The sequence below is a fragment of the Pongo pygmaeus genome, chromosome 1 (assembly GCF_028885625.2).
Source record: "Pongo pygmaeus isolate AG05252 chromosome 1, NHGRI_mPonPyg2-v2.0_pri, whole genome shotgun sequence".
Lineage (NCBI taxonomy): Eukaryota > Metazoa > Chordata > Mammalia > Primates > Hominidae > Pongo > Pongo pygmaeus.
This window is the reverse complement of record NC_072373.2, coordinates 30,844,872-30,853,839: the sequence shown is the minus strand read 5'-3', so window position 1 is coordinate 30,853,839 and position 8,968 is coordinate 30,844,872. Positions and strand designations below refer to the sequence as shown.

Here is an 8,968-nt window from a genome sequence, read left to right as displayed (position 1 = left end):
CATCCCCACTTTAGAAATGTGGCTGGTCTTGTTGGCAGTGGGAATTTAGACACTTCCTTTAGAAGTCTTGGCTAGAGAGTGGTCCAGTAGATACAATGTGCAGCAGAGTGACCCAAGAGCACCCTGCATCTACACCCTACACCATTCACTGTGAAGGTAAAACTATGAAAGTGCAGGAGAGGTGCATGGTGATATGAGATGGGCAGAGCCAACAGGTCAGGGTTTTTCTGTGGAGGCTGAGATCTGAAGGCCAAATAGGAGTAATTTGATGCAATGGGGAACTGAGAAGCACATTTCACTCAGAAGGAAGAGGACAGACAACCTGTGGTGGGAGGAAGATGAGTATAAGGGATGGAGAGAAAGCCAGGACAAGTGGAGTAGACAAGTAGGTAGGTGCCAGAACATGGGGTATCTTTGTAGACCATATTAAAGAATTTACCTAAACTTCAAGAGTAATTAGACTTTCCAAAGTCTAAGCCAAGGATGTTTGAATCACTAAAACAAGAAGTCATTCTGGCTATAATGTGAAGAATGTACTGCAGAGACAAAGTTGATGTTCAGAGATTAATTAGGAGGCTATTGAAGTAGTTTAGGCAAGAGCCCAGGATGGTGGCAGCGGAAGGAAAGGACAATGAATGGAACTGAGGAATATCCCTAGACAGGCAAGGGAGCCCTACCTGACCCTTTCACTTCACAGGGCCTCATTCTGGTCTATTTCTGCCTGTTACCACTCCCAACAGAATTAACTCACAGAAAGCCGCCCTCCCTGCCCTGCTTCTAGACCACTCTCTGGTCCCGGTATGTATTTGGCCCTAGCCTCCAGAGTGTCTGCTATGGTCTGAATGTCTACATCCTCCAAATTCACATGTCGAAAATCTAATCACAATATAATATTATTAGGAAGTGGGGCCTTTGGGATATATTGAGCTCACAGGGGTGGAGCCCTCATGAATGAGATTAGTGCCTTTATAAAAAAGGCCCCCAGAAAACTGTTTTTTCCCTTTCATCATGTGAAGACATAACGAGATACCTTGTGAGAACCAGAAAGCAGGTTTCGCCAGACCTGAATCTGCTGGCACCTTGATCTTAGACCTTTCAGGTTCCAGAACTGTGAGAAATGCATTTCTGTTGGTATAAGCCACTTAGTTTATGGAATTTTATTATAGCAGCTTGAACAGACTTAGTAGGTAACCAGCAGCAGCTATGTACAGAGGCTCTGAAGAGAGCTTGCAGAACTTGGACATGTAGCCAGAGTGCCCATGTGTGTGTCCACAAGATCCCTCGCAGTAGGTATCTTGGAGCTGGGATGGTACAATAAGGGGTCTCCTGTCATCTGCCATCTATGACATGTGGTCCAGCAATCCCCAGTCACTAATTAAGGGCACAGAACTCCAAGGAGATGGAGAATTTTTTATTTGAACCCTGCTCTCCTCATCATTATGAAGATGGGTTTGTCAAGGTGGACAAATAGAACTATCTTACCTAACAGCTTGTTCACTTTATTTATACCTTTAAATTATTCCTACTTATGGTATGTGTTCCCTTGCTCTGGACCCTGAAAATGTTAGGGGAAAGACTATTTTAGAATTATGTAGAGGGCAAAGCCAACAGGATCTGGTGATGAAGTATGGGTTTTGAGGGAAAGGGGATCTATATGATTGTGGCCTTCTCTCAAGGGGATAGATGGGGGGGTCACATATTCTGGGATAGAAAACACTGGGAGAAAGCTAGAATTTAGGGGAGGATCAAGAGTTCATTTTTGATAAATTGATTTTTGGTGCCTTTGAGAAATTTAAGTGATGTCAAGCAGAATTTATCCGTCTGGATCTCTGTGTGGTTATATCCGCTAGCACTAAAAGGCACCGAGGGCTACACCACCTTTCTGCTTGGCAAGCATGAATAAATGAGGCTGTGCTAGGTGTTAGGAGAAAGATGAAACCTCACCAAGGGCCAGATCCATTTATGTCCTGTGGAGTGACACAGCACTAAATGAGAATAAGACTAATCCAAGGCGGGGGTAAAGGCAGCTGGGTGTGAGCAGTGGGTCTCCTGGGGCTTCATTCTATGACTGCTAGGACCTTTATGCTGTTGTTTGTGTATCAGAACTATTCTTTTGCAAGTTTGAGTGTTAGCTTCTTGAAGTGGCGTTCCATCCATAAACCCTTATTGAGCCTTATTATTATCGTTATTGAAATGTACTAGAAAACCATATAAGGGAGATAGAAATTGTTTTGCCTTTTGCCCCTTTATTTTTGAAACAGGGTCTCACTCTGTCACCCAGGCTGTAGTAAAGTGGCTTGATCACGGCTCACAGCCGCCTCGACCTCCTAGGCTCAAGCGAGTCTCCCATCCTCAGCCCCCTGAGTAGCTGGAACTACAGGTGCATGCCACCAAGCCCAGCTAATTTTTGTATTTTTTGTAGAGATGGAGTATCACCATGTTTCCCAGGCTGGTCTCAAACTCCAGGGCTCAAGAGAACCTCTTGCCTCAGCCTCCCAAAGTGCTAGGATTACAGGTGTGAGCCATCACACCTGGCCTTGCTCTTTTTAAAAAATGTTTATTTTCTAGGGGCTGGGTGCGGTGGCTCATGCCTGTAATCCCGGTACTTTGGGAGGCTGAGGCAGGCGGTTCATGATGTCAGGAGATGGAGACCATCCTGGCTAACATGGTGAACCCCGTCTCTACTGAAAATACAAAAAAATAGCCTGGCGTGGTGGCAGGTGCCTGTAGTCCCAGCTACTCAGGAGGCTGAGGCAGGAGAATGGTGTGAACCCGGGAGGCGGAGCTTGCAGTGAGCCGAGATCACGCCACTGCACTCCAGCCTGGGCACAGAGTGAGACTCCGTTACCCCCCGCCCCCCAAAAAAAGTTTATTTTATTTTCTCAACATATACATTAAAAAGATTAAGATGGAAGTACCTACATAATTCCTATGTGATTGAACAGGCTGAATCTCAGTAGATTGCTTCTTCAAAGTCGAATGGCTGCCTAGTATAAGAGTCAGGAGAAGAACAGAGTCTCACTACTTTTAGGCCAACTATACGGTTCCTGGCCTTGGATTAAGACACAGAAGACATGTTGCCTTGGTCTTGAATGGGGCTAAAGAGCATGGAAGTAAGAGGCTGAATTTCTTCCTGCTAAATTAACTTGTTGTACAGCTGTAGCTAGAATATTTGCTATAATGACTCAAGGTCAATGGGAGGACACCTTCCCAGAGCCTGAATCACCTGTAGAATGAGGAGCCACACCTGGGAAATAATCTTTTTTTCTTTTTTCCCATCAGAGATCAAGACAAGAACTATTCATTTTAAAAATAAAAGTAGTCTCTTCCACATCTAAAAACATTTCTACCTGTGTATATTGAATATTTATGTCTCCCATGTGGTGATTTAAGCACAAATGATTCTGAAACATATGGAGTACATTTTCTTTAAAGTAAACAGAGATTGTTAATATTCAGGAAGAACCAATAGCAAAAGTGAGTGTGAGCTCCTCTAAATCCCTAAGAGTTTGAGGAGGTTACCAACTGTAAGCTATAGAAGGAACTCCACCTTTCCTGTGATACAGTAATTTGAGAGCTAACAAAGGTTTGACCTCTGTTTAGGAGTGATGTGGGGTTTATTTCCAAGTCATTCACTGTCTTGGTGCATGGCTAGCAATGATTTAACTGTTTAGGAAAGTGTCTGTGATCCACACAAATATATTCCACCAAAAGCAAACTAAATTTATCTCAAATTTAATTTTTTATTAGGATCTCAGGTGACTATGGCTACTTCATAGTCACCTGATGTACAGGAAGACTGAGTGGATAAAGTGTCTAAGTTTTACAAATTTTACAAAAATATTTGACCATGTTAATCACTTTGTTAGAGACTCTCACAGACATTGCGAGGGCCTTGTGCAAGTGAGAGATCTTGAAGTTTAAGCCTTACAAACTTCATCATAAATCGTCTTTGTAGTAAGGCATAAGGGACAATGAAAAGCCTAGAACTCTCTCCTATGGCAACAGGAGCCTGATACTTTCATGCTTCTCCTATTTTTCTTTTACTACTTTTGGAATTCAGGCTGAATCTATTTGCATGGCTTAAAAGATGAGAATAAAGGCCTCTGCTCTGGTGAAGGATTTTGCGTTTGTTTGGAACCCACTGGGCAACAATTTGCTCTCCAGCTATAGACTGGCATGGAGGTCAATGGCCAACAGGTAGGCATTGGTGAGAGTAAAGTCCTTTAAATGTATTGTTTTCCAACACCAGGCCTAACTATTTTTCTATATATGAAAAGAATATCGAATGAGGGTTTTAAACCAGCATTTCAGAGCATGTTCATTAAGCTACTCAAGAATGAGTAAACAGAAAAATATGAGACATTGAAAATATTTTGCAACAAGAGAGAAGAGCAAAGCATTAGTTACTCAGAAGAAGTCTCCTTCCTCCTAAATAGGTTTATTTAATGAGGTATAAGAAGTATTTAGAAAACAACTTGTTCTCAATGAGGACATGTATTTTGAAATGGGCTGAGATAAGAATTTTTTCAAAACAAAAACACTAATGAAAGTAAAATATGTCTTAAAATAGGAAAAAATAGACTCAATACAACAGAAAATTTAAAGAATGAATTAAACAATAAACTTAGAAACAATCTCAGAAATCAGAATAAATCAGCATAAAGATAAAAATATGGGAGAACTGTTAGCACATATGAAGGACAATTCACGGAGATCCAACTCCTGAATAATAAGTATTTTTATTCAGAAACAAAGAAATAAAAAACATAAAGAAACCTTCCTAGATATAAAATATTATGTAATACTAATAGGTTTACCTTCTTGGCCTGTATTAGTAAACAGAGATTCACATAATAAAATGTGTGTGTAAATACATATTCAGAAGCTTCAAGTATAAAGGAAGATTCTAACCGCCCTAAACAGGAAACAATGCTTACCATTAAAAAATCTACAGTGGTCTTAGGTGACTGATATGATCTGAATGTTTGTGTTCCTCCAACATTTACATATTGAAATCAAATCCCTAAAGTGTTGATATTAAGAGATGGGGCCTTTGGGAGGTGGGGCCCTTGAGAGGCTCTGCCCTCCTGAATGAGATTAGTGTCCTTATAAAACAGACCTGAAGGAACTTGTTTACTCCTTCACAACGTAAGCACACAGAAGGCACTACCTACGAGGAACAGGCCGTCTGCAGACATTGAATCTGCTGGCACTTTGCTCTTGATGTAGACTTCCCAGGGTAAGAACTGTGAGCAACACATTTCTGTTGTTTATAAATTCCCTAGGTGGAGTATTTTGTTGTAATAGCCTGAACAGACTGAGACAGAAGTGAGGTGCTGCTGTAACAAATACCTAAAAATGTGGAAGTGGCTTTGGAACTGGGTAATGAAAAGGGTTTGAAAGAGTTTGGAGGTGCATACTAGAAAAAAACCTACATTTCTGTGAATGGATGATTAAGGACAGTTCTGGTGGAGGCTCAGAATAAGAGAGTTGTAGAGGAGACTTCAGTGCTCTTAGAAATTACCCAAGTGGTCATAAACAATATGGACCCTAAAGGCCATTTTGATGAGGTCTCAGACAGAAATAAAGACCATGTTACTGAAAACTGAAGGAAAGGTGATCCTTGGTATAAAGTGGCAATGAACTTGGCTAAATTTTGTCCATGTCTTAGTGCTTTGTGGAAGGTAAAACTTCCAAGTGATGAAATACAATATTTGGCAGAAGAAATAGCTAAGCAAAGTGTTGAGGGTATAGCATGGCTTCTCTTGACAGTAAAATGTGAGAAGAGAGAAATTAATTAAAGAAAGAATTTATAATTAACAGGGAAGCAGAAATTAAAACTTTGAAAAATTCTCAGCCTGTAAAAAATGATAAAAAGGGTTCAGGAGAGAACACAAAAGGTATGATCAAGCAGACATTTGATAAGAGGATTACCATAGATATAAGGAAGCCAGCTGTTATTCATCAAGACAATCAGAGAATAATCCCAAAGGCATTTCAGAGATTGTCAGAATTGCCCTGCTCATTATAGGCCTAGAATGCCAAGGCCTTTGGAGCAGAACAATTTCAAAAAAGGGTCCCACGGTATCTATGGACATTTGTGGTTCACTGCCTTGCACTGCCCCAAGGTGCAGCTCCCTGCATTTCTCCTCGGTCACCTCAGGTTCAGCTGTAGTGGGCACAGGGGCAGTCTTGGCTGCTCCTCCAAGTGGTAATCTTGGTGGTGTCCATGCAGTGTCATCTCCACCAGTCACAGAGTGCACTGGTCGTGGGCATGTGGCTGTGGGCTTTGCTTAGCAAAGTCATGGAGGTGGGGCCACTTGGAGCCATCAAGATTTCAAAGAATGACCCAGAGAGTTTGATGGTCCAGGCAGAGAACTGCCACAGGAGTGTGGCCACCACAGACAGCCTTCACCAGGACAATGCCTAGTGGAGTCATGAGGGTAGGGCCACTGCAGAGAGCCCTTACTAGGACAATGCCTAGTGGAACTGGGAATGCAGGGCTTCCCCCATAACCCCATTGTCATAAAGCCACAACCATGCAATTCTAGCCTCAGAGAGCTGCAGGCACTGAACTCCAACCTGTGAGAGCTGCAGTATGGGCTTTTCCTAGTAAAGTAATGGAGGTGGGGCCAGCTGGAGACTTGGAGGCCCAATTCCTACCCCAGTGTGTCCAGAAGGCAGGGCGTGGAGTCAGAGAAGACATTTCCCAAGACTTCAGTATTCAATGTTGTTTGCTCTGTTGAGGTTTGAACTTGCTTAGGACCAGCTACCCCTTTCTTCCTCCCTGTTTGTCCCTTTAGGAGTGGGAATGTCTATCCTATGCCAGTCCCACCATTGTATTTTGGAAGCACATAACTTGTTTAATTTCACATGTTCACAGCTGGAAAGCAATTCATCTCAGAATGCATTGTACCTTGAGTCTCACACATATCATATTCAGATGATATTCAGATAAGACTCTGGACTTTAGATTTCTGAGCTGACGCTGGAACAAATTAGACATTTAAGGCTATTGGGATGGAATTAATGTATTTTGTATGTGAGAAGGACATAAATTTTGGGGGCCCAGGGGTGGGAAGCTATGGTCTGAATGCTTGTGTCTCTTCAAAACTTGTATGTTCAAATCTACTCCACAAGGTGTTGTTATTAAGAGGTGGAGGCTTTGAGAGGTGACTAGGTCATGAGCCCTCATGAATGAAATTAATGCCCTTATAAAGAGGCCTGTGGGAGCTTATTTACCCTTTCACCCTTCTGCCCTGTTGTGCTCCAACAATGAGGAATGAGTTTTCACCAGACACCAAATCTGCTAGTGCCTTAATGTTGGATTTTGCAGCTCCCAGAACTGTAAGCAACAAATTTGTAATTATTTATAAATTACCCAGTCTAATATATTTTGTTACAGCAGTCCAAGCAAACTAAGAGAGTGACTGCTGGAATCCTTTTGAAACAACCAATTATGGGGCAATAGCTATAGAGCCTTTTCAAAAAGTGAGCTGATCTAAAAATTCTAGAAATGGCTAAGTTGACATTCTGATACCTATGAAGTTTTATACAATTTATCAGTTGATAACCACAAAAACTGCTCAAAAATATAGTCCAGAGAATGAAGGAATGCATTAAAATAAACAGCAAGAATACATGGTTAACTACCTTTTCTGTACTTTATAGCACAAAATTCTGAGGTTTCAATATTTAAGCAGCTTTATAATAAATATAAATATTTACATATTTTGGTAAATAAATATTTACATACCTATTTTCTTATTGTTTTCCTGCATATTTTGGAATGATATCTTGAGATTCGTGCTTTATACCAAAGCCTCACTTGATTAGGGAATATTGAGTATAAACCATTGACAAAACAACATTCTCTTACTTGAGTTTTACTAATTGGTGTGTGTGGGGTGTGTGTGTGTGCGTGCGTGTGTGTATGCATATGTGGATGTGTATATGTATATTAAAGATATAGGTATGAATTTGTCAATAGAACTAGATTTTCTATAAATTAGACAAAAAGTTGTATTTATTTACTCATTTAATTTTATTTTTAAAATAAGAACCACTCAGGCAGGGTGCGATGGCTTACACCTGTAATCCCAGCACTTTGGGAGGCTGAGGCAAGTGGATCACGTGGTCAGGAGATCGAGACCATCCTGGCTAACACGGTGAAATGCCATCTCTACTAAAACTACAAAAAATTAGCCAGGCGTGGTGGCGGGCACCTGTAGTCCCATCTGCTCAGGAGGCTGAGGCAGGAGAATGGCGTGAACCTGGGAGATGGAGCTTGCAGTGAGCCGAGATTATGCCACTGCACTCCAGCCTGGGCAACAGAACGAGACTCCATCTCAAAAAAAAAAAAAAATATGAGAACCACTCAGACTGTGTCCTCTCTCTCTTTCTCTCTCAGAGTAAGAGAAGAATGATCATCAGTGGCAATGGCAGTTTCAGTGAGGTAGCACCAAGAGCCAGCCTCACACTCAGGAGAGAATGCTACACCCTCTTTTCATGGTTTCTGGTGCTCTACAGGTTCAGAGAAACTCTAGAAGTTTATCTGAAATAATCCCTGAAAGTATAGTCTTAGCATAGTTTTATTGATTCCACAAAGACAGATAACTTATATTTGATCTGGTTGATAATTAAGATGTAACTAAAATGTAGGTAGGTCCTAGGTATATCAGATGGCTCTTTTAAGATTAATTTAAATATATATCATTTAAATGCTATTTTAATGTGATTAAAAATAAACTAGCTACTGGGCTGGACACAGTGGCTCACACCTGTAATCCCAGCACTTTGGGAGGCCGAGGCGGGCAGATCACAAGGTCAGGAGTTTGAGACCAGCCTAACCAACATGATGAAACCCCATCTCTACTAAAAATACAAGAATTAACCAGGTATGGTGTTGGGCACCTGTAATCCGAGCTACTTGGGAGGCTGAGGTAGGAGAATTGTTTGAACCCAG

At 41.4% G+C, this 8,968-nt stretch overlaps 1 non-coding gene across 1 annotated transcript; it reads right to left on the bottom strand.

The window, feature by feature from the left end:
* Positions 1 to 8,375: 8,375 nt before the first annotated feature.
* Positions 8,376 to 8,585, bottom strand: LOC129022831 (small nucleolar RNA U3). The gene has a single exon (XR_008496576.1). It is a non-coding gene; the product is annotated as a small nucleolar RNA U3 (small nucleolar RNA).
* Between the last annotated feature and the right edge of the window lie 383 nt (positions 8,586 to 8,968).